The sequence below is a fragment of the Peromyscus californicus genome, unplaced genomic scaffold (assembly GCF_007827085.1).
Source record: "Peromyscus californicus insignis strain IS unplaced genomic scaffold, ASM782708v3 Scaffold_4__1_contigs__length_199733344, whole genome shotgun sequence".
Lineage (NCBI taxonomy): Eukaryota > Metazoa > Chordata > Mammalia > Rodentia > Cricetidae > Peromyscus > Peromyscus californicus.
In genome coordinates, this window is record NW_026294562.1 from 25,117,461 (window position 1) to 25,137,702 (window position 20,242).

Here is a 20,242-nt window from a genome sequence, read left to right on the forward strand (position 1 = left end):
CTTAGATGTTGATCTTGGATCCTGTTGTCACCCTTAATGATTGACCTGCTCTGGGGCAGAGCGCTGCTGACTTGCAAAGCCAGCATTGTCCACCAGATGGAGACAAAACACTCCAGTGAAAAGGGCTCCACACAAACCCCGATTTCAATGCCAACTCCCAACTTACGTAATAGACCAATCGGGACAAAAATGTAGCAAGAGCCAAGCATGCGCACCTGTAATCCCAGAATTTAGGAGGTTGAGGCAGAAGGATTGCCAGTTTTAGTCTAGCCGGGACTACACAGCAAGACCCTATCCAAAAAAGGAAACAGTAGGTGAAATTATTCTTGACCCTGTTGCTTGCCCTCCGTTAGAAATTCTTATCATCATGCCGGGAACTGGCTTAAAAATAACTCGTGGCTACAGCTGTATCTTAATTCACCTACTTAAGTGAAATTTTGTCTACAGGTATCATTTTCCTTGTTAGGCTGTCAAAAAACAGACCAGAAAAACCCACTTTAAAATGGGACCCTGTATGTAAAATGAATAAAAAACAAATGGGACCCTATGTGTGGCTTCCTCGCGCCCCCACACCCCCACTCCCACACCCCCATCCCCCCCGCCCTCTTTCTCCTGAACCCACGGTCTTGCTCATGTAGGCTAAGCACGTGCTCACGTTTTAACCTCCATGCTTTTTTAAGGTGCCCATCCCCACTCCCTTTCCAGGCTCCTTGGTAACTTGATCTTTCTGTCCCTTTGTCCCCTTGTAGGTAAGTGGAGATGGCCAAAGAGATGTAGGTGAAAGCCACTCCAAAAGCCTCTGCTCAAGAACTTTTGCTCCCGTACCCTCCCTCCTGTCCTCTGCCCCATCCTCCCGAGGTGCAGCAGCTGTCGCTGTCCCTGAGATGACAAGTGTAAGAACAAAGACCACTAAGGCAGGCAGAGAGGCTCAGGGGTCCCTTCTTGGTGACCACTCTGCGCAGTGACTATGTCTGTGGGGATTATGGAGGTGTGAACTTGGTTTTGAGGTATGAGAGCCACTGCTGGGCAGCCTTCTGTTTGCGGATAAAATTATCCCTACGCAATCCATCACCGATGTTAGCACGTTGGGTTGCCTCCGTGCAGGGCGGTGTGCATGCAGAGTGAGGAATGTGTTGTTGCGAAGCGCCTACCTGGGACCACAGGAAACAGGAGGTCCCAGGAAACAGGAGGCAGAGCCATCGAGGGTCTGGGCTGCGCATGCGTCAGCACAGGTGGCGACCTCCCTAAGAGAGGCGTGCCTTCCAGAAGCAGCCAGTCCTGCATGGTACATCTCCCCCACCCCGCAAGCTAACAGATGGAAAGAAACTACACATTTCAACCCCTGATGGAAACCAGACCTTTAAGTTTATGGTAAGCCAACAGGAGGTGACCAGGACTGGGGAGGTGTGGCCCAGAGGGTGGGACACACACATATCATATACACCACACACATAATTATACACACACACACACACACAGCCACCCAGTATTGCCCAACCGTGAACCACATGGAACTTCTAAACCCGGGATGACAGATGGCCTTCTCACCTGGCTCTCTGCTCCTGTGTCTGCGGCTGAGGACTCTGGTGTCTCAGGGCACATGCGCAGGTATTCGGGACGCCCACTACACCGTGTCGACCTCTACCAGCGCAGCAAATGTCCGGTAACTCTGCTTCACTTTGACACCTCGGCTCAATCTTCCTCTCTCTCCTGTGTGTTCACCTAAACTGCTGCTGCCAACCTCAGGTGGCTCCTTTTGTTCTCTTGGGGGGGGGGGATTAAGTTTCTGACCTTTGGACCTTGATTTCCAATTAAGTGTATTGTCAAATATTAATGCCACAACTGGTGGATGAGCTTTAAAATAGAAATTTGTGTTGCAAGAATATCTTAATTATTTTGAGATAGGGTCTCATTGTGAAGCCCTGGCTGGCCTGGGACTCTGTATGTAGACCAGGCTGGCCTTGAACACACAGAAATCTGCCTGCCTTTGCCTCCCAGGTGCTGGGATTAAAGGTGTGCACCTCCACATCTGGCTATTTATTATTAATTTTTTTGGCTATTTTTTAAACTATATTTGGGGAGGAAACATTCGTGAGTGGAGTTCGGAGGGCAGCTTGTGGGAATTGGTTCTCCTACCATGTGGGTCCCAGGGCAGAAACATAGTTTGATGAAGCCCATTGATTATAGAGTGAATTTCTTTTAAGCAGAACTATTCAAAGAAAATAAGTAACCCTAAACCATTCCCTTATTTTACCTTATCACAGCCTGTGATTTCTTCCAGGTAGGATCCAGGTCAAGTTCCACTGACCGTTGCTGTGACCAAATGCACAGACAGCTGAGGACGGGGAGGCATCTACCTCAAGAGCAGCCTACACTGGGTGCAGTGCAGTGATACATGTCACCCCAGCACACAGTGTCCTCCCAGACACTAACGCTGGAAAACTGAGGTTCATCACCCCAGCACACAGTGTCCTCCCAGACACTAACACTGGAAAACTGAGGTTCATCACCCCAGCACACAGTGTCCTCCCAGACACTAACGCTGGAAAACTGAGGTTCATCACCCCAGCACACAGTGTCCTCCCAGACACTAACGCTGGAAAACTGAGGGTCATCACCCCAGCACACAGTGTCCTCCCAGACACTAACGCTGGAAAACTGAGGGTCATCAGGCCACAATTTCCCATCTTACCTACTTACCTACTTGAGGGTCTTTCAACCTTTCCTCCTCCATCTCCTCCCCCTCCTCCTCCTCCTCTCCTTCAGGCTGCCAGCATCTTCTGCTTGGGCCCTGCATTGCTCTCTGATGCCAGGCTTTGTACACTTCCCTGACTCTGCCCGCTCCATGCAGCCACTAGACAACTTTATCTAAAACCTCCACCTGACCGTGAGGCTCCCCACACCACCACGGTCTCATGTAGCTGAAGCTACCTGGAACCCACCCTGCGGCTGAGGCTAGCCTTAACTATTGATCCTCCTGCATCTGCCTCTCACCCGCTACGACACCATGCCTGACTCACCATGTGGCTTTTTTGCCTGGAGACTTTCTAGAGGTTTTTCATTTTATGTTAATGAGTCAACCCTATTTAAAATTTTTAAAGATTTAAGTGTGCAAGCGTTTGCCTGCATGCATGTATGTGTACCACATGCATGTTGTGGTGGCAGATCCCTGGGATTGGAATTATAGATGGTTGTGGACACCATGTAGATGCTGGGAACCAAACCCAGTTCCTCTGCAAGAGCAGTAAGTGCTCCTAACAGTTGAGCCGTCTCTCCAGGCCTAACCCCATTTTTTAAAAAAACTAATAAATTGCATTTGGAGAGGACAGCTTTAGGTTTACAGCAAAACTGAGCCATAAGGAGAAATTCTCCGAAGTTCTCCACCCCCTCCATTGTGAAGGACAGCTCCAAAGTTCTCCATCCCCCTTCATTGTGAAGGACAGCTCCAAAGTTCTCCATCCCCTCCATTGTGAAGGAGAGCTCCAAAGTTCTCGGCTCTCCTTCACTGCATTGGCGTGCTCCCTCCATTATTCATTTGGTGCTTGACGTTGAACACAAGGACTGGTGTGGTAAACATCCTTCCACTGAGCTGCAGCCCGCCCCCAGTACTGGCGTTTTCCTCCTTTTCTTCTTCCATCCCTTGCATTCCCACCTTTACTTGCATACCACATGTATCCTATTACCCTTCTCACTCCCCCTTAAAGCCTTTGTTCTCCTTTCATGGGCCCCTTTCTAGTTTCTACTCACACTTCCACATAAATACACCAACACACAAATTAGAAGTTAGGATTATGAGCCGGGCGGTGGTGGCGCATGCCTTTAATCCCAGCACTCGGGAGGCAGAGCCAGCCAAGGCCCATTTCCTCTACCTGAGGCTGAAAGTGTAGAACTGTTTGTGACATTCCTCATCTATATCTCAGCACCTGGTGACCTGAGTTTGATCCCCAGGACCCATATGGTAGAAGGAAAGAATTGGTTCCTACATATGCAGGCCATGGTACACATGTACCACATACACACACACACCACACTAAGGAAAACATCCTGTGTCATTCTGCTGTGGTCAGGACTGATGAACTCTCTTCCCTTTCTGGTATTAATGACTTGCATCTTTTTTTTCTTGGTTAACCAGGAGAGAGGGCTGCTTTATCTTTTCAGAGAGCCCGAATTTCTCTATCACTTTCCTGTTTCCTGTGTCATCGATTTTCGCTTTTCTTTTCTTTTGCTGGCTTTGGGCTTACATTCCGATCGGTTGGTTTGGTTGTTTTTGTTCGTTTGTAGACAGGATTTTATGGAGCCCTGGCAGGTCTCAAACATGCTATGTAGATGAGTGCTGAGATAACAGGCCTGTGCCACCGTGTCCAGTTAGTGTCACAGTGGGGATCAAACCCCTGGTGGCTCTGGGCATACTAAGCAAGGCTTACATCCTTAGCCTTCTCTCCTATACTCCTCCCCCCTCCCCAAGTGCATGCTGGGACTGCAGGCCCCTGTATGGCCAGGCTTCTGTTTTCTTGCATGTGCTGTTCAGTGGTGCAGATCCCTCCCTACCTCTGTTTTTGGTGTACCAAACAAATTGCAATAAACTGTATTTTCATTCAGTTTAAAATATTCTGTGGTAATATTGTTTGTGCTTTAACAAATAAATCTTGCTTTAAGATCAGAGTACAGAACTAGCCACAAGAGGCCAGGCAGTGGTGACACACACCTTTAATCCCAGCACTTGGGAGAAGGAAACAGGAAGTGATATGGCGGGGCAGAGAGAGGAAATGATAAGGCAGGGTGGAGACAGGAGCTCGAGCTCTTTCAGGCTGAGGATTCTCAGTAGAGACAAGAACTCTAGTGGCTGGCTGCTCTGCTTTGCTGATCTCTCAGCTTTCACCCTGATATCTGACTCTGGGTTTTTATTATCAAGACCAATTAGACCCTTTCTCAATCCCTGGCCATCTTGGTGGCTGGTCTTGGTTAGGGGCTGTCCCGCACCTAAGGCAGGAAGATGGTGGCCGCAAAGACAACGGAAAATGTCCCAGGAGACGATCAACTCTAGACTCCAACTTGTTATGAAAAATGGAAAGTATGCGCTGGGATAGAAACAGACTTTGAAGATGAACAGACAGGGCAAAGCGAAGTTGACTATCCTCACCAACAATTGCCCAGCTTTGAGGAAATCTGGAATAGAACACTATGCCGTGTTGGCCAGAACTGATGTCCATCACTACAGTGGCAATAATATTGAGTTGGGCACAGCATGTGGGAAATACTAAGAGTATGCACACTGGCTAGCATTGACCCAGGTGATGCTGATGTTATCAGAAGCATGCCAGAACAAAGTTTTATTAAAAACCAAGAAGTAAAAAGTAAAAAGTAAACCAAGAAGTTTTCCTTTAATAAAACTTTGCCAGGGCTCTTTTAAAAAAAAAAAAAAGATTAGAATTCAATGCCACATCATTCAGTTTTCTCTTGAGACTTCTTTGACCCAATGTGCTATTTAGAAATATATTGGGATTTTTGTTGTTGTTTCTTTGTGTTTTTGCAGTGGGAAGCCCAAGATAATCTTGGACTTTGTGGACTCAAACAAATCTTCCTGTCTCTAAGCTTGTAAGTAGCTGCGTCCAAAGGCGTGTACCACCAGCTTAGAAGTGTGGTATGTGATTGTCAACTATTTGGAGGTTTCCCGGCTCTGTTTCTGTTGTTCCTGGTTTAATTTCACTATAGTCTGAGAGGATATGTCTGTCTGCTTTCAGACGGGGCCTTGCTAACAGCCCAAGCTGGCTTCCAGCTCACAGTTCCCCCATCTCTGCCTCCTGAGTGCTGGGATGAGAGGTATACACCACCACGCCAGGCGCTGAGGCCTATTTTGTAGGACTTTTGTTTTTCAACTTGCTAAAGGGTGTTTTTCGGTCTAAAGTGTGATTTCAGTGAAGGTTCTGAGTTTGAGAATAATGTTCCCCCGCACTTGACGGGTGCTCTGCAAATGTCAGCAGATCCCGATGAGTAATGATGCCGGCTGGGTTGCAGTTGGCCTTGTGCATTTTCTGCTTGATCAGTCAATCACGGTTAGGCGGCACTAGAATATCTATCCAGCTCTAATGGACTCATCCTTTCCGTGTTTGGGTTAAATGGATTTTCTGTCCTCTCAGATATTTTGACTCCCTGCTGTGCAGCTTGATCATATTAATGACTATTAGGTCTTTTTGGTTAATAGACTACAGTTGTTTCGTGACATGCTCCTCTTTGCCCCTGATCGTTTTCCTCACACCAACTGACTCTGCCGCTGGAAGCTGGGAGCTTGCTCCCTTCAAGCCCTATCCCTGAAGTCTCCCGTCCTCTGGGAGGCTGATGGATATCTTCGGCCTCTGAGGCTGGTTTGCAAGAGGTGCTGGATCCACAGGACAGCCGTCGGGAACTAGCCACCAAGGGTCACGTGTCCAGTCAGAAACCGTGCCCTCCAACTCTTTAGCTCTTCTTCACAGTTTAGTCATGAACCTCCCAAAACCGTCTTTGCTGTTCCGCTAAACTTCGTACTTGGCGACACCGCTTGCACTTCGGCCCTAGCGTCTAATATCTTTTTTCTATTTTCAGTAGACTTTTTCTTTGTACAAACATTTTCCCTGATCCAACACCTCCTGCAGCTCTGGCCAACTCTGGATCCTCCCATACTCCCCCGAGCTGGAGCTGAGGTCAGAGAAGCCCGGGACAGCCACGAAGCCGGCGTCCCCGGGGTCCTCGCGCCCCAACCACCACGGTTAAGGATTCTGATACGTTACCAAACCGCCACGCGGAAAGGAATTGCAATTTGAACTCCTACCAGAAATCACAAAAAGGTAAAGGTAGCCTGAAAGCCATACTCAAATTACCTGCTACCATCCAGGATGCCAAGCTGACAAGAGTCCCAGGGGCCTGGCTCCTCCCACCTAGAACGCATGGATTCCCTTCTTTTCAGGCCGGCCTCCCTGCCTGCAGGGGTGACTGAAGTCCAGAGCTTTGCTGAGTTGCCACGGAGAGTAAATCTCCAATGGTCTGCCAGTGCGTTGTGAATCACACTTGCAGTAAGTCCTTCCCCTGAACCGTTCACTCCAAGATTCGTGTGTCCATGCGTGTGCCTGTCTGTGCACATGTGTGTGGAGGCCAGGGGTCATCCTCGGGTGTTGTTTCTCGGGAGCTGTCTGTCTCGCTCTTGAGACAGTCTTTCATGAGGACCTGGAACTCACCAATAAAGATAGGCAGGCAGGCCACCAAACCCTGGGAACTGTCCTGCCTCTACCTCCCCAGCACTGGGGTTACAAGTGTGTGCCACCAAGCCTGACTTTTTACGTGCATTCTGGGGGTCACTTGAGTCCTCAGTTTGCTGACTGAACTCTCTCCCCATCCTGCTGTTCAGGGCTTTTAAGAACTCAGCAGAGGAACAAGATGCCCTTACATCTTGCTGACTTAGTCTCTCTCTCTCTCTCTCTCTCTCTCTCTCTCTCTCTCTCTTTCTCTCTCTCTCTCAAGTTCATAAACAATTGTGTGTCTATGAGTGAGTATGTATAATGTATATATAAGTATGTGTATGAGTGAATGTGTGTCTGAGTGAATGTGTGTGTATGAGTGAGTGTCTGTGTATGAATGTGTGTGAGAGTGTGTTTGTGAGTGTATGTGCTTCAGTGCCCTTGGAGGCTAGAAGAGGATGGTAAGATTCCCTGGAGCTGTAGTTACAGGCAGTTATGGTCTCCTCAACGTGGCTGCTAGGAGTCAGACTGTGGTCTAGAAAAGCAACACGCTTTCTTTTTTTTTTTTTTTTTTTGGTTTTTCGAGACAGGGTTTCTCTGTGTAGCTTTGCGCCTTTCCTGGAACTCGCTTTGGAGACCAGGCTGGCCTCGAACTCACAGAGATCCGCCTGCCTCTGCCTCCTGAGTGCTGGGATTAAAGGCGTGCGCCACCACCACCCGGCGCAACACGCTTTCTTAAGCCTGAGTCATGCCACTGCCCTGGTCTTGCTATGTAGTCCAGACCGATCTTGAACTCAGGTTGATCCTCCTGCCTCAGCCTCCCCGTGGTAGGATTACAGGATGAGGCACCAAGGCTGCTCATTCACTTGGGTTTTCTCATGTTTGCTGGAAAGCTAACACATCAGGCTCTTGCTTTCAAAATTGCGCTGCTGTTTCTCCTTGCAGGGCCTACTTATGCAGAGTCTGACCTTCAGAGTCCATCTCTGTACTGTTATGTCAGGGGGGTTTTAGTTGGGGAGTTGAAGTAAATGTCCACATTCATTCTTTGAGGACTGGTGGGGAGACATCCTCAAACCTCTTATGCACATCTAATTCACTGTTTGGTCTGCTGTCCTGACGCCCTTAGGCCAACACTCAGTTCACTTCTGTTGCTTGTGACTGAAGGGAAGAGGGCCCCAGCACTGGGCTCACACGCTCAGGTGGTCCGTAATTGTATGCCGCTGCTATGTGTATTACAAATTCTTTTTTAAAAATATTTATTTATTTATTATGTATACAATATTCTGCCTGCGGGCCAGAAAAGGGCACCAGATCTCATTATTGATGGTTGTGAGTCACCATGTGGTTGCTGGGAATTGAACTCAGGACCTCTGGAAGAACAGCCAGCGCTCTTAACCTCTGAGCCATCTCTCCAGCCCCGTGTATCACAAATTCAACCTCTCTCTTACATTTTATAAATAGGTGAAGTCAAGTCTGATCTTTCACACAATAGCATTAAATCTGTGTCAAATCAAGTAGGACCTTTCTCTCTCTCTCTCTCTCTCTCTCTCTCTCTCTCTCTCTCTCTCTCTCATGTTTCTGTTAAATATATTTGTATTTTACACACATTATGGAAAACCAAACCTTAAAAGCTAAGAAGAAAGCAGGAAATGTGTAACTTATTGGAGTACTCACAAATGAAGGCTTATGAAGATAAATCTACAGACGGCCTTTTCTACTCTCGTTCCACATATCATCCTCATATAGTTTCCATTTCTAGCCCCGACATGTATAGTCAACAAAAGCCCCACCCTGACATCCTGCTGTATGTGGTTCACGTGGGCATGTGCATATATGTGGAGGTCTGAAGCTCGCGTATGGTATCTTCCGTAACCCCCTTCCACCTTAACGTTGAAGACTGGGCTATCTCACTGGAGTCAGCAATCTGGCTAGGCTGGGATCCTCCTGCCTCAGCCTCCCCAGTGCTGGAATTAGAGACACACCTGCCTTTGTTCATGGGTGTCAGGGACCCAAACTCAGGTCCTCACGCTCCTGAAACAAGCCCTTTACTCACAGCCATCTCCGGCTCTCCCTGTGCCCAGCCTTTGCTTCTGTAGCCCAGGCTGGCCTGTGACTCCTCAGTAGGTAGCCATAAAGACGGCCCTTAATGTCATGACTCTCCTGCCTCTTTACGTGATGGCTTTAGTCCCCCCCCCCCCATTTTTTTTTTCAATTAAATTTTTTCAATTACATTTTTTGTTTTGTTTTGTTTTATTTGAGACAGGGTTTCTCTGTGTAGCCCTGGCTGTCCTGAAACTCACCCTGTAGACCTTAAACTCAGAGCTCTGCCTACCTCTGCCTCCAGAGTATGTGGAGTACCATGCCTGTCTCTCTTTTTTTTCTGAAAAAAAAATTTTTTTTGAATGCCGAATGCCATTTATTGAAGGAGGGAGGGGGTCTTAAATACAGGCTTACAGCACAATGGGAGAACCCTGGAGGGCAGAAGTTCGATACTGATGTTTTACAATCTTGCATCCAAGCTGTTAACGCCCAATATGCACGACATACAAACAAGGAACTTCCCTTAAGCATTCAGGAGGGTGGAACCCGGCAGGGAATTAGCATAGGGAGGATATCAAGGTCAAGGCCAGTAAGCAAGGCAACAGTTACCCAAAACGGGGGTCAGAGCCCTATAGGTCCCCCCTTTGACTAAAAAATGAGCTTCTGACTTCGGTTGCGTGGGACGTCAGCAGGTCACCTTACCCGTCATGGAGACACCTGCCCAGGCCACACAGGCTCTCTGTCTTAGGTTCCATATGGCGGTATTTTATTTGTACTGAGATGTGATTTTAATTGTATGTTAATAAGTAAAGTTGCCCGGGGGGGGGGGGGGGGGTCAGAGCTATTAGAGCCATAGCAAGAGTGTGGCGATGGTGGCACACGCCTTTAATCCCAGCACTTGGTAGACAGAGCTAGGTAGATCTCTGTGTGTTCAAGGATACAGCCAGCATTGGAGACACACGCCTTTAATCTCAATCCCAACCATAGAAGACCTGGAAGTCTCTACAGACAGGCAGTGAGGAGGCAGTCATATGTTTGGGTTTACAACCAATGAGAAGGCAGAACAGAAAGACTATATAAAGACAAACACACAGGAAGTAGGTCTCTTTCAAAGAGGTCTCTTGGTTTAAGAGGCTAGCTACAGGGTAAGGCTCTTAGCTCTGATCTCTTGGCTTTCTTCTTTGCATTGGTTCTGTGTTTCTTATTTAATAAGATGGTTGGTTACATCTACAGTTCCATGCCTGTCTCTTAAATTAATTTTTTTCAGTCAGTGTTGTGAGATGTTATGGTCAGGTAGGCCTTGGGCTACTAGGCTCAAGTGATCATCTGGAGTAGCTGGGACTAGCTGGCATTAGAGGTGTGTGCCATAGTGTCCTGCTAGGTGTAGTTATATTCAAATATTGGTTTGCTCCTCAGTACCTTAATGCAACAAATAAAAACTCTATAAGCCCAAATTATTGTTTTTTTTTTTTTAGGAGTCTTGTTTTATTGATGTTTGAACAAATCACACCAAAATGTCCATACTTTATCTTCCAAATAATCCAAAAAGTATTCTCCTAGTCCAGATCAGAGCTTTTTGGCCCAGAAGGAGGTTGGTGCTCCCAGATCTTTGTGACTAAAGAGGGAAAAAAAATATTAGTCTTATAAAGAGAAACTGGAGTACTTGTCTCTTGGACAATGTTGAGCTATAGCTTCCATTATTCATATCTAAAAATATTCTAAATTTGTTTTTCTCTCCTCTGGAAAGTTCCTCACTTCCCCATCAGTTGAATTACTTAAGACGTGGGATAAATTCAATCATCTACTTCTTTTTTTCAATGGCTGAGGGGTCCCCAACTGGATCAGGCCCTCCGAATGGGTGAGACAGTTCATTGGCTTGATCTGTTTGGGAGGCATCCAGGCAGTGGGACCAGGTCCTGTGCTCATTGCATGAGTTGGCTGTTTGAAACCTGGGGCCTATGCAGGGATGCTTGGCTCGGCCTGGGAGGAGGGGACTAGACCTACCTGGACTGAGTCTACCAGGTTGATCTCAGTCCGCGGGGAAGGCTTTGCCCTGGAGGAAGTGGGGATGGGGGGTGGGCTGGGGGAAGGAGAGGGGGGCGGGAGGGGGGGGAGAACAAGGGAATCCGTGGCTGATATGTAGAACCAAATTATTGTTTATCCCAGACTCGCTTAGGTGCCAGCAACAGACTGTGAAGCTCATAGACACCTGAAGGTGGTTTGTGTGTTTGACTACCTGGAAATGTTCATGTTTACTCAACGCCAATGCTCTGGTTATCGCTAGGTCAAAAAGGTTACCTGAATATGTTGTTATGATTTGAATGCTCTTCTCCTCTTCACACCCCTCCCACACCTACCTACTCACCTCTCTCTGTTGCAAACATTGACTCACAAAAATTATAGCCACGTGCATACTTGAAAAGTAGAGGGAGGAGGGTCAGGAGTTCAAGGCTGGCTTCAGCTACACAGTGAGTTTCGGGCCAGACTAGATTATACAAGACCTTGTCTCAAGAAATGAATGATTTGGCTGGGTCACACCATTAGTCCCAGCACTCAGAGGCAGAGGCAAGTAGATTTCCATGAATTCAAAGCTAGTCTAGTCTTCACAGTGAGTTCCAGGACAGCCAAGACTGTACAAGACCCTGTCTCAAAAAAACAGCAACAACAAAACATTAGTTGACAGTAATATTTAGCCAAAAATCCAAATAAATGTTATTTAAGGTAATTCTCTCAGGAAGGTCATTCTTTTACTTGGAATGTCTCTCTGATAGTGTAAATGGGAGCTACGGAAGTAAATCTATTTGATAATTTTATAATCATAGGAATTCACTGGCCTCAATTTCAAAGGGAGAAATCCATGTGTTTGCTGGCCTCCCAAATATTATGCATTTGATCCCTGAAAGAATCAGCCTGCTGGATGAATGCTGGGCCGTCCTTAGCAGCTTCAGGAACTCAGCCTTTTCCTCCCAGACTCCTCTGAGAGATCACTGACTGGAGGAGCCCTTGGCCTGACCTCTAAGGTTTCAAGGTAACATCCAGAGCAAAGAAATACGTTGACCAATTCCCACGCCAGCTTTGAGATTAGCAGACTGGGATGGCTTTGCCCACTGGTCCCCCAGGCCCTGGAGGCTTGAGAATGTCAGGAAGAGAAGGGATACAGAGATGGAGGTGGGAGTGTGGGGACAAGACATTCTGTGGACTTGCTAGGGCCTGGCTAATGATAGCCAGCATGGAAAAGGGACAGGTAGCCAGTGCTTCAGACGCTGGCTCTCCTAGAATGCAGAAAGTGAACAACCCTGGCCCAAGAGAGAGACATGCTGTCTCCACTCCCAAAAAAAGCACATGGGAAGAAAGATGGCATTGGCTTTCAGCTGCTCAGAGCACCCAGAAGGGTTCTCCAGCAGATCTTCCTGCTCCCTGCCCACCTCAATCCCTGCCAGGCAAATGGTGCTAGGGCTCCTGGCAAGACCCAAGCCCCCATCTTGCTCCTGTCTTGTTCTCTCCTGCTGGCATCTTAGTTTACAGCATCTCCTTTCTTCCCCACAGAGGCCGATTGAAAACTGAGCCCAGCAGGCGAGGGAAGGCTCCAGCATGGCAGGGGGTGTGGCCAGGAGATGTTTGCTCCTCCAGGCCATGGAGATTCCAGCCGACACGGACGGAAAGATTCCAGAGACCCCTAAATTAGGCCACGTAGAACTTGCCATGCAGGGTGCTGCCAGAACTAGCCAGCTGCAGTTGCCAGCAAAGAGCCCACCTGGACCCTGGAGCTCCATGTCCTCTCTACCCAAAATACAGAGAGCGCCTGACTTCTCCAGGAGTGTGAATCCTCACTTCGTGTTTGTCTTAAAGTCATGCAGATTGCTTTTGGAAACCTTGAAGCAGCGATTTCTTCCTGTGCAGTTGAACCTGAACTTCCTAAAGAAGCTAAGATTGGACCCTGGTGGTCTTGGCCAGTATTTAGACGATAAGGCTGTAGCCAGGTCCTTTGGACATACCTCATGGAAGCCGGTTTGTCTGGAGCTCTAACACTTGTGCTGGGTGGAGGGAGAGACCACAGGGAGGGCTGTAGCTGTGTGAACAGACCTCACAGCTGTTCACCATGGAGCATCCTAGGCCCTGCTAACCTGAATGGATGTTTCATCAAGGCTGGCTGTCCCACAAGTGGGGGATTCCTGTTGTAATGTGTGTTGGTGGAAGGGCCACCATTCCTAGAGGAGATGGTGGGAGATGATGGATGGGAGGGGAGGGATGTCTTATTTCTGTCAGACTGGCTTGGAGCTGGCAGGCAGAGTCATGCCGCTGTCTTCCACTCCATCTCCTCGTCATTGGGATCTGTGTTGATCCTCTGAGGATTCTAGGAGGAGCAATAAAAGATGGGTGGCAGGCTGCTAACACCATACCCCATGAGGTTAGCAGGCAGCCCGAGTTGTACCCGACGGGCTGGGGGAGGTACGCTGTTGTTGGCCCCATCACCTGGGCTGCGTCTTCAGGTGCCAGGGTAGCTGTCCAGCTCAGAGTTTAGAAGAGCTCAGGAGAAGACATAGGAAGCCATTATCTCATTGAATTTCCAGCCCATTACGAAGTCCTGTGTGTAGCCTTGAAGACAGGATGTGCCCCTGACATACTGCTTCAGTTCCTCACCTTGGTGACCCACACTTATCAATGGGTCCATCGCAGTGTTCCCCTCACTGGGACTGAGAATGAATGAGTTGGTCTTTGAATGTATTCTTCTCACCAGAGCTACATAGGACGGATGCCATGTCTCCTGCTTAGCACCTCTCTGGCAATTTCCTCAACCTCTGGAGGTCAGAAGGTGGGAACCCCACTTACCAGTGCATGCAAGTCCCAGGCTCTGCACAGCTGCTTTAGGAGAACGCCAGACTGTCTCAGAAAGCATCCAGCTTGTTGAAGAAGACACGTTTGCTGTTGAAGCCACAGTTTGCAATCTTGATGTTCACGCCAGCATCCGAGGGTTTGTCTGTAAGGACAATGAGCTTCTGGGGGCCGCAGCATGCACACTAGACGCTATTGTTGGAATTTGCTTTGGGCCTCTGTTTTCTCTCCCACTGCCACGAGGCACTAGGTATCCAAATACCACTCACCCATTAGCAGGCTCCGTAACAAGGCCACTTCAAACATTCCATTCTGTTGGGATTATCGGGGCCTTTGTGCAGCTTACACCACAGAGTGTTCTCTAACTGGTCGATGCGTTCCTGGCCGTGAGGAGGCACTGTGTTGACTTCAGCTGGGTTATCTTTGTCAAGGATCTTCAGAAGCATAGCTGCCTGTGTGGATCTCTCTTCAGCAGATATGGCTGAGGGGGCTTGCAGCTTGTCGGATGTGCATGCTGCGGCCTCCAGAAGCTCATTGTCCTTACAGACAAAGGGCTCAGAGTCAAGGCCCCCCAGCGTCAGCTTAAATTTGAGAAAAGTAAGCATTTGTTTCAAGCCACCTCAGGGGAAAACCCGAAGTTCACCCGGTGAATTTACCTTTACAGTGGGAATAAAATACAATGCTGGATGAAACGTAAATTACAAAATAGTTTTCAAAGGAAAAATTGATTAAGAGAAAAATTTAAAAGAATAAAACTAGGAAGAGCACTAAGAGAGCCAATAAACTAGTCCCAGCCAGAGACTCACAAGTGCTTGGGACTGTAAAATGACAGCTTCATCCAAGGTCACAGGAAGAGTGACCCTAATCAATAGTAGAGTTCTCAAATAGCCCTTTTCTCCTAAGGAAATTGTTCGGGGTCCCAAAGAGCTTTTGTTTTTTATGTGGGTTCTGATTACCAATGTTGATCTTATTAGAAGTGACAACCTGTAGGACTCTTCAATGCCCTTCTCATTCCAAGCTTGCAACGGTGCCACAGGGCTTGGCTTTTAGAGAGCTTCAGAGCAGCTGCACTTAAAACACTGGGTTTCAAAGCCACGCCACGGTTTAACTAGCCCTGCGACACAAAATGACACAGTAAAGTTACTTTAGTATCAGACTAAGCACAGAGGGGGTGATCGCAGTCTGCCGGGTTCCTTTAGAGTAGATTCTTTCTTTCCCAGAGCTTTAGAAGCTCCTCGTTCAGTCTCAGCATCTTGAAATGAAGCTAGGTACAAAGGAGAAGGCCGGCAGCCCCAGTTACTCAGAGGCTGAGGCAGGAGGATCCCTTGAGCTCCGCAGCCCATGGCTAGTCTGGGCAACATCGTAAGACCCTGTGTCTGAGAAAACAGTCAGTAGAAACTGCATCTGTGAATTGAGAAAACACATCACCTTTTTCTTTTTTTGACTCAACAATGTGTTTTGTTCCAAGTGTCTCTCACTCAGCTCAGCGTGGGATGGTGCATCCAAGCACTGGACTCATCACCTTGGCTGCTTTCACAAACATTTTTATTGAAGCATAATACTGACATGGATAAGTGCCAACTGTCAGTACAAAGTTCTATGACTATTCATAAATGGGACACACCCATTTAACCAGCATTTGGGTCAAGTGTGACACTACAATATGGCGTCCCGAGATCTCCTTTTCCAGTCACTCTTTCTGCGGTGGGTTCTCTCTTCTCACAGCATTGGTTAGTTTAGCTTGTTTTCATCATTAGACATGTAGAATCACAAATTGAATCTTGTGTCTTTTCATTTGTTCAATATTTTGTGAGGTCTACAGATTGTTTATTATTCTAAGCACCAACTGTGTGACCATAAGTCAGTCTATTTATTGGCCATTTGAGTCTTTCCCAGTTTGTGAATGTTAAACATTCTTATGCAGATTTGGGGGATGGGGGTGCAAACCTATAAATGCGTCCTGCTGAATGTGTAAATTTAGGAAGAAATTGCTGGTGTGTGAGGTATGGATACTTTAGTTTCAATCCAAATGAAAGTGGTTCCTGCTAATTGTCATAGCCGCCTGCATCTTGGGTCCACTCTGATGGTGAGTGTCGCCTGCATTTAGAGCCTTTCCTTTGTTCTAGTGTCAGAGTGCTGTGTTGCTCTGGTTTGCATGTCTCTGATGCCTAGTGGTCATGAAGAACAGCTTCTTGATTCTACTGGCCATTCCCTCTTTTGAGAAGCACCAGTTCTTACCTGGCACTCATTCCTCAGTCATATGACTTTCATTTTTTTCATGTTGATTTCTGCTTTATCCTTTCTATATGTTGTATCACGAACAGGAGACACAAGGCTACCTACAGCCTGAGGTCTTCTCTTCAGATGAGCCAAGGAGTATTTAGTGTTGTGCCCAGATCGCGACCCCCAGAGAGACCACCAAAGACAAGCATGCCGGAATGCAAAAGCAAGGTTTAATTTTGGATATCCAAAAGCAATACAAGCCTAGGCAGGGACTTTGTCCAATACATCCAACGCAGTGGAGGCTGGAGGAAGCGCCCGCCTGTCTGCAAGCTCAGTTTTTAAAGGGAAAAATCACAAGGTTACATCGTTTAGGGGTGCTAGTACGGGTACAATTCTGATTGGCTCACTTCTAGGGGCTTTCTAGAAATCATGGCTTAATCTTACTTCTAAGGGAGTGGTTGCCCGCCACCATTTCTCATTGGCTGCCCTCAGGTGGGGGCATTTTTATGGTCAGTTACCCTGGAAACCAGGGAGAGGACATTCCATAGTCTGGCAGGCATTACCGTGTGACTACCTTGTGACCCTGTACTTTTACACTTCCTGGTTTCTGGAATCTGAACTGACTTGTTTCAGTAACTAATGGCCTATTCCCAAAAGGAGAAATCTTAGGCTTTAATTTTAGGGTGAAAGCATTTTGGTCTTATTTCTAAGATGGCTCATTTTGGTCTCACATTTAGTACGGTTTAGCCATACTCTACTCCGGTGAAATGAGAATTCTTTATAGCCCAGGCAGGCCTTGAGTTGGCATGTCCCCTATCTCAGCCTCCCAAGCAGCTGAGGCCACCATTCCTGGTGAGAGGAAGCCAGGTTGTTGACTTATACCCCAGAAAAGAACTGCAGGATAAGTTAACATGACCTGAGCTGAAGTTTATTACAAAAAGGGTTTTAATGTGGGTGTCAGTATGGACATTGAGAGGGAAAGAGAAACAGAGAAGAAAAGGAAAGTAGGTACATGCCCTGGATTGAGTGCAGCCTTCTAGAGAGAGACTTAAGTCACACGTAACTGTTTTAATAATGATGTATGCATGTGTGTGTGTGTGTGTGTGTGTGTGAGAGAGAGAGAGAGAGAGAGAGAGAGAGAGAGAGAGAGAGAGAGAGAAACAGAGAGAGAGAGGAGAGAGAGAGAGAGAGACAGACAGACAGACAGACAGGCAGGCAGGCAGGCAGACTTTGGCCTCCCAAGTTGCATTGTTCAAAGAATTTAAAAGATTAGGTGGGACTGTTTTGGTATACTTAGTATCTAAGCCAGTGGTTCTCAACATGTGGGTTGTGACCCCTTCGGCAAACCTCTATTTCCAAGAAAATGTTTACATTGCAGTTTCTAACAGTAGCAAAATCACAGTTATAAAGTAGCAACAAGAATCATTTTATGGCTGGGGGTCACCACAACATGAGGAACTGTATTAAAGGTCTCAACATTAGGAAGGTTGAAAACTACTGATAAGAAGTTTTCTTTTGGAAGTTAGGCTCATAGTGGGCTTTGGCTTTTTCTGGGAACATTACTTCACAGTGTACTACACAGGTTTACAGGCTTATAAACATATGGCAGATTGGCATGGCAACACACATGCCTATGATCTCAGGTGGAGGCAGGAGAATCAGGAGTTCAAGGTCATCTTCAGCTGCATATCAACTTAGAGGTACCCTGGTCTATATGAAGCTCTGTGTTGCTGTGGGGTGTCTTTCTGATGCTGTGAATATGTGTTGCTATGATTGGTTAATAAAGAAGTTGCTCTGGCCTGTGGCAAGTCATGTTATAGCCAGGCAGGAAATCCAAGAGAGAGACAGGAAGAAGAAAGGCAGAGGTAGAGGAGATGCCAAGCTCACATACAAGGAGCAACATGTAATGGGACACAGGTAAAGCCATGGAACATGTGGCGATACATAGATGTTGAATTAAGTTATATAAGCTAGATAGTAAGAAGCCTGAGCCATAGACCATATAATTTGCAATTAATATTAAGCCTCTGAGTGATTATTATTATTATTATTTTTGGTTTTTCGAGACAGGGTTTCTCTGTGTAGCTTTGCGCCTCTCCTGGAACTCACTTGGTATTCCAGGCTGGCCTCGAACTCACAGAGATCCGCCTGGCTCTGCCTCCCGAGTGCTGGGATTAAAGGCGTGCGCCACCACCGCCCGGCTCCTGAGTGATTATTTTATAAGCGGCTGTGGGACCGCAGGGCTGGGTAGAACCAGAGAAACTTACAGCTACATTTTGGCGCCCAGATGTGGTAGCAAGAATTTCCACCCAAAAGCTAAGAAAGCTTTACATAAAGATTCTAAAACAGAGCTAAAAACAGCTTCCTAGTGGTGTCTCTCAGACCAGCTGTGATACAGAAACACCATGTTGTGAGTGTTTGCGCTAACAGTATGGTGGGTTCCTGGTGTGTGGGCTTGACCTCCAGCATGGCAGATTCCCGCCACAGTACACAGAGGCGTTTCCAACCCGTGCAGCGTACTGCATGGCAGATTTAGCTTTTGCTAGTACTGACAAAAGGTTTCTGGGCTCCATGCTGCTTGATGAAAGCATAGACCCACTGTTTCCCAGAGTTGGCAGTGAGTATGGCTCCCAGAGCTGGTGGTAAATGTACCTCCACCATGTTGGGAAGCTGAATGGGGCGGAGCCAACAGCCAGGCTGCTGCCGCGTTCATCCTAGCCACACCGCAGTTTAAAGCAATGGTCAGAAAATGATTAGATACACAATAAAACAGATTCAGATGCAAAAAAAACTCTAAATGGGTCACACTGTGTTTAAAAATATACATAGGCTTGGAAAAGAGGAAAAGGAGTATAGGCAGTTATATAAAGAAATAGTTTTAAAAAATAAAGTCTTTAAAGAGACAGAATAATATAAAAGTTAAGCCATGTAAGGATAGAAATTACACAAAGAATCTGGATATTCCATATTGTTTTTGGGATTTTTAACTGCAGAAAGACATCTGATTGTAGGGGCTACTAAGTTAAACCAATATGTGTATTTTAAAAGTGTCTTGACTTCAAAATTTGTGTCTAAGGATACTTTGCTTTGGAAAAGAGATTCTGTTTTTGTTTCCACAGAAGATGAGAACCTATGGATTGCTTCCAGGATAATATGGTTTGATTAACCAAGACCCCCTGAAAGGTCTCTAATGACAGCCATACCCCAGATGATCCAACATCCAAAACAGCTTCAAAGCAACTGGCTGAGATGTTCCAGCCTCACAGACTACTACAGTCAAGATTTAACTATAATTCTGAATTTTCTCAGGATCCCCACAAGATTAACAGTGCCCTCAATCAGCAGGAAGCAGCCAAGAACACTATACCCACATTCCCCCAAAATGGATTATGGATATTTGTCTTTGTTTAGATTGGTTACAAATTGTTATTGGTCATAGTCAATCTCTTTCTAAAAGAAGAAAGGGGGACATGATATAGAAATGTAGGATATAGATATTATAGGATAAAAGATTATTGAATCTACTTTTATAAAGCAACAACTTGTTTGAAATATTTTACATTGCTATAGATTTTAGTTTATTGATACAAATTTAAAGTTAATTTTGTTATATTGTATGTATATTTCTACTCTTGTTTAAGGTATTATGTTTATGCAGTTCATTTAAAATTGTAAAATATAATTAAAAATACAGATTAATATGTAGATGTAACCAACCTTCTTATTAAATAAGAAACACAGAACCAATGCAAAGAAGAAAGCCAAGAGGTCAGAGCTAAGAGCTAAAACCTTACCCTTCCTCCTGCGGTGGTCCTACCTCTCCGAACCAGAGGTACCCCTGTGTTAAAGTCTTTATCTAGAGTTCCTGTTCTGCCTTCTCATTGTTTGTAAACCCAACCACATGACTGCCTCCTCACGGCCTGTCTGTATAGGCCTCC

At 46.6% G+C, this 20,242-nt stretch overlaps 1 long non-coding RNA gene and 1 pseudogene across 1 annotated transcript; both read left to right on the top strand.

Annotated features, from left to right (window-relative positions):
* Nucleotides 1–52: 52 nt before the first annotated feature.
* Nucleotides 53–4,652, top strand: LOC128125481 (uncharacterized). The gene is made up of 3 exons (XR_008223170.1): nt 53–310; nt 750–1,746; nt 2,282–4,652. It is a non-coding gene; the product is annotated as an uncharacterized LOC128125481 (long non-coding RNA).
* A 133-nt stretch (nt 4,653–4,785) lies between these two features.
* On the top strand, nt 4,786–6,797 carry LOC128095260 (60S ribosomal protein L30-like; annotated as a pseudogene).
* The last annotated feature ends 13,445 nt before the right edge of the window (nt 6,798–20,242 follow it).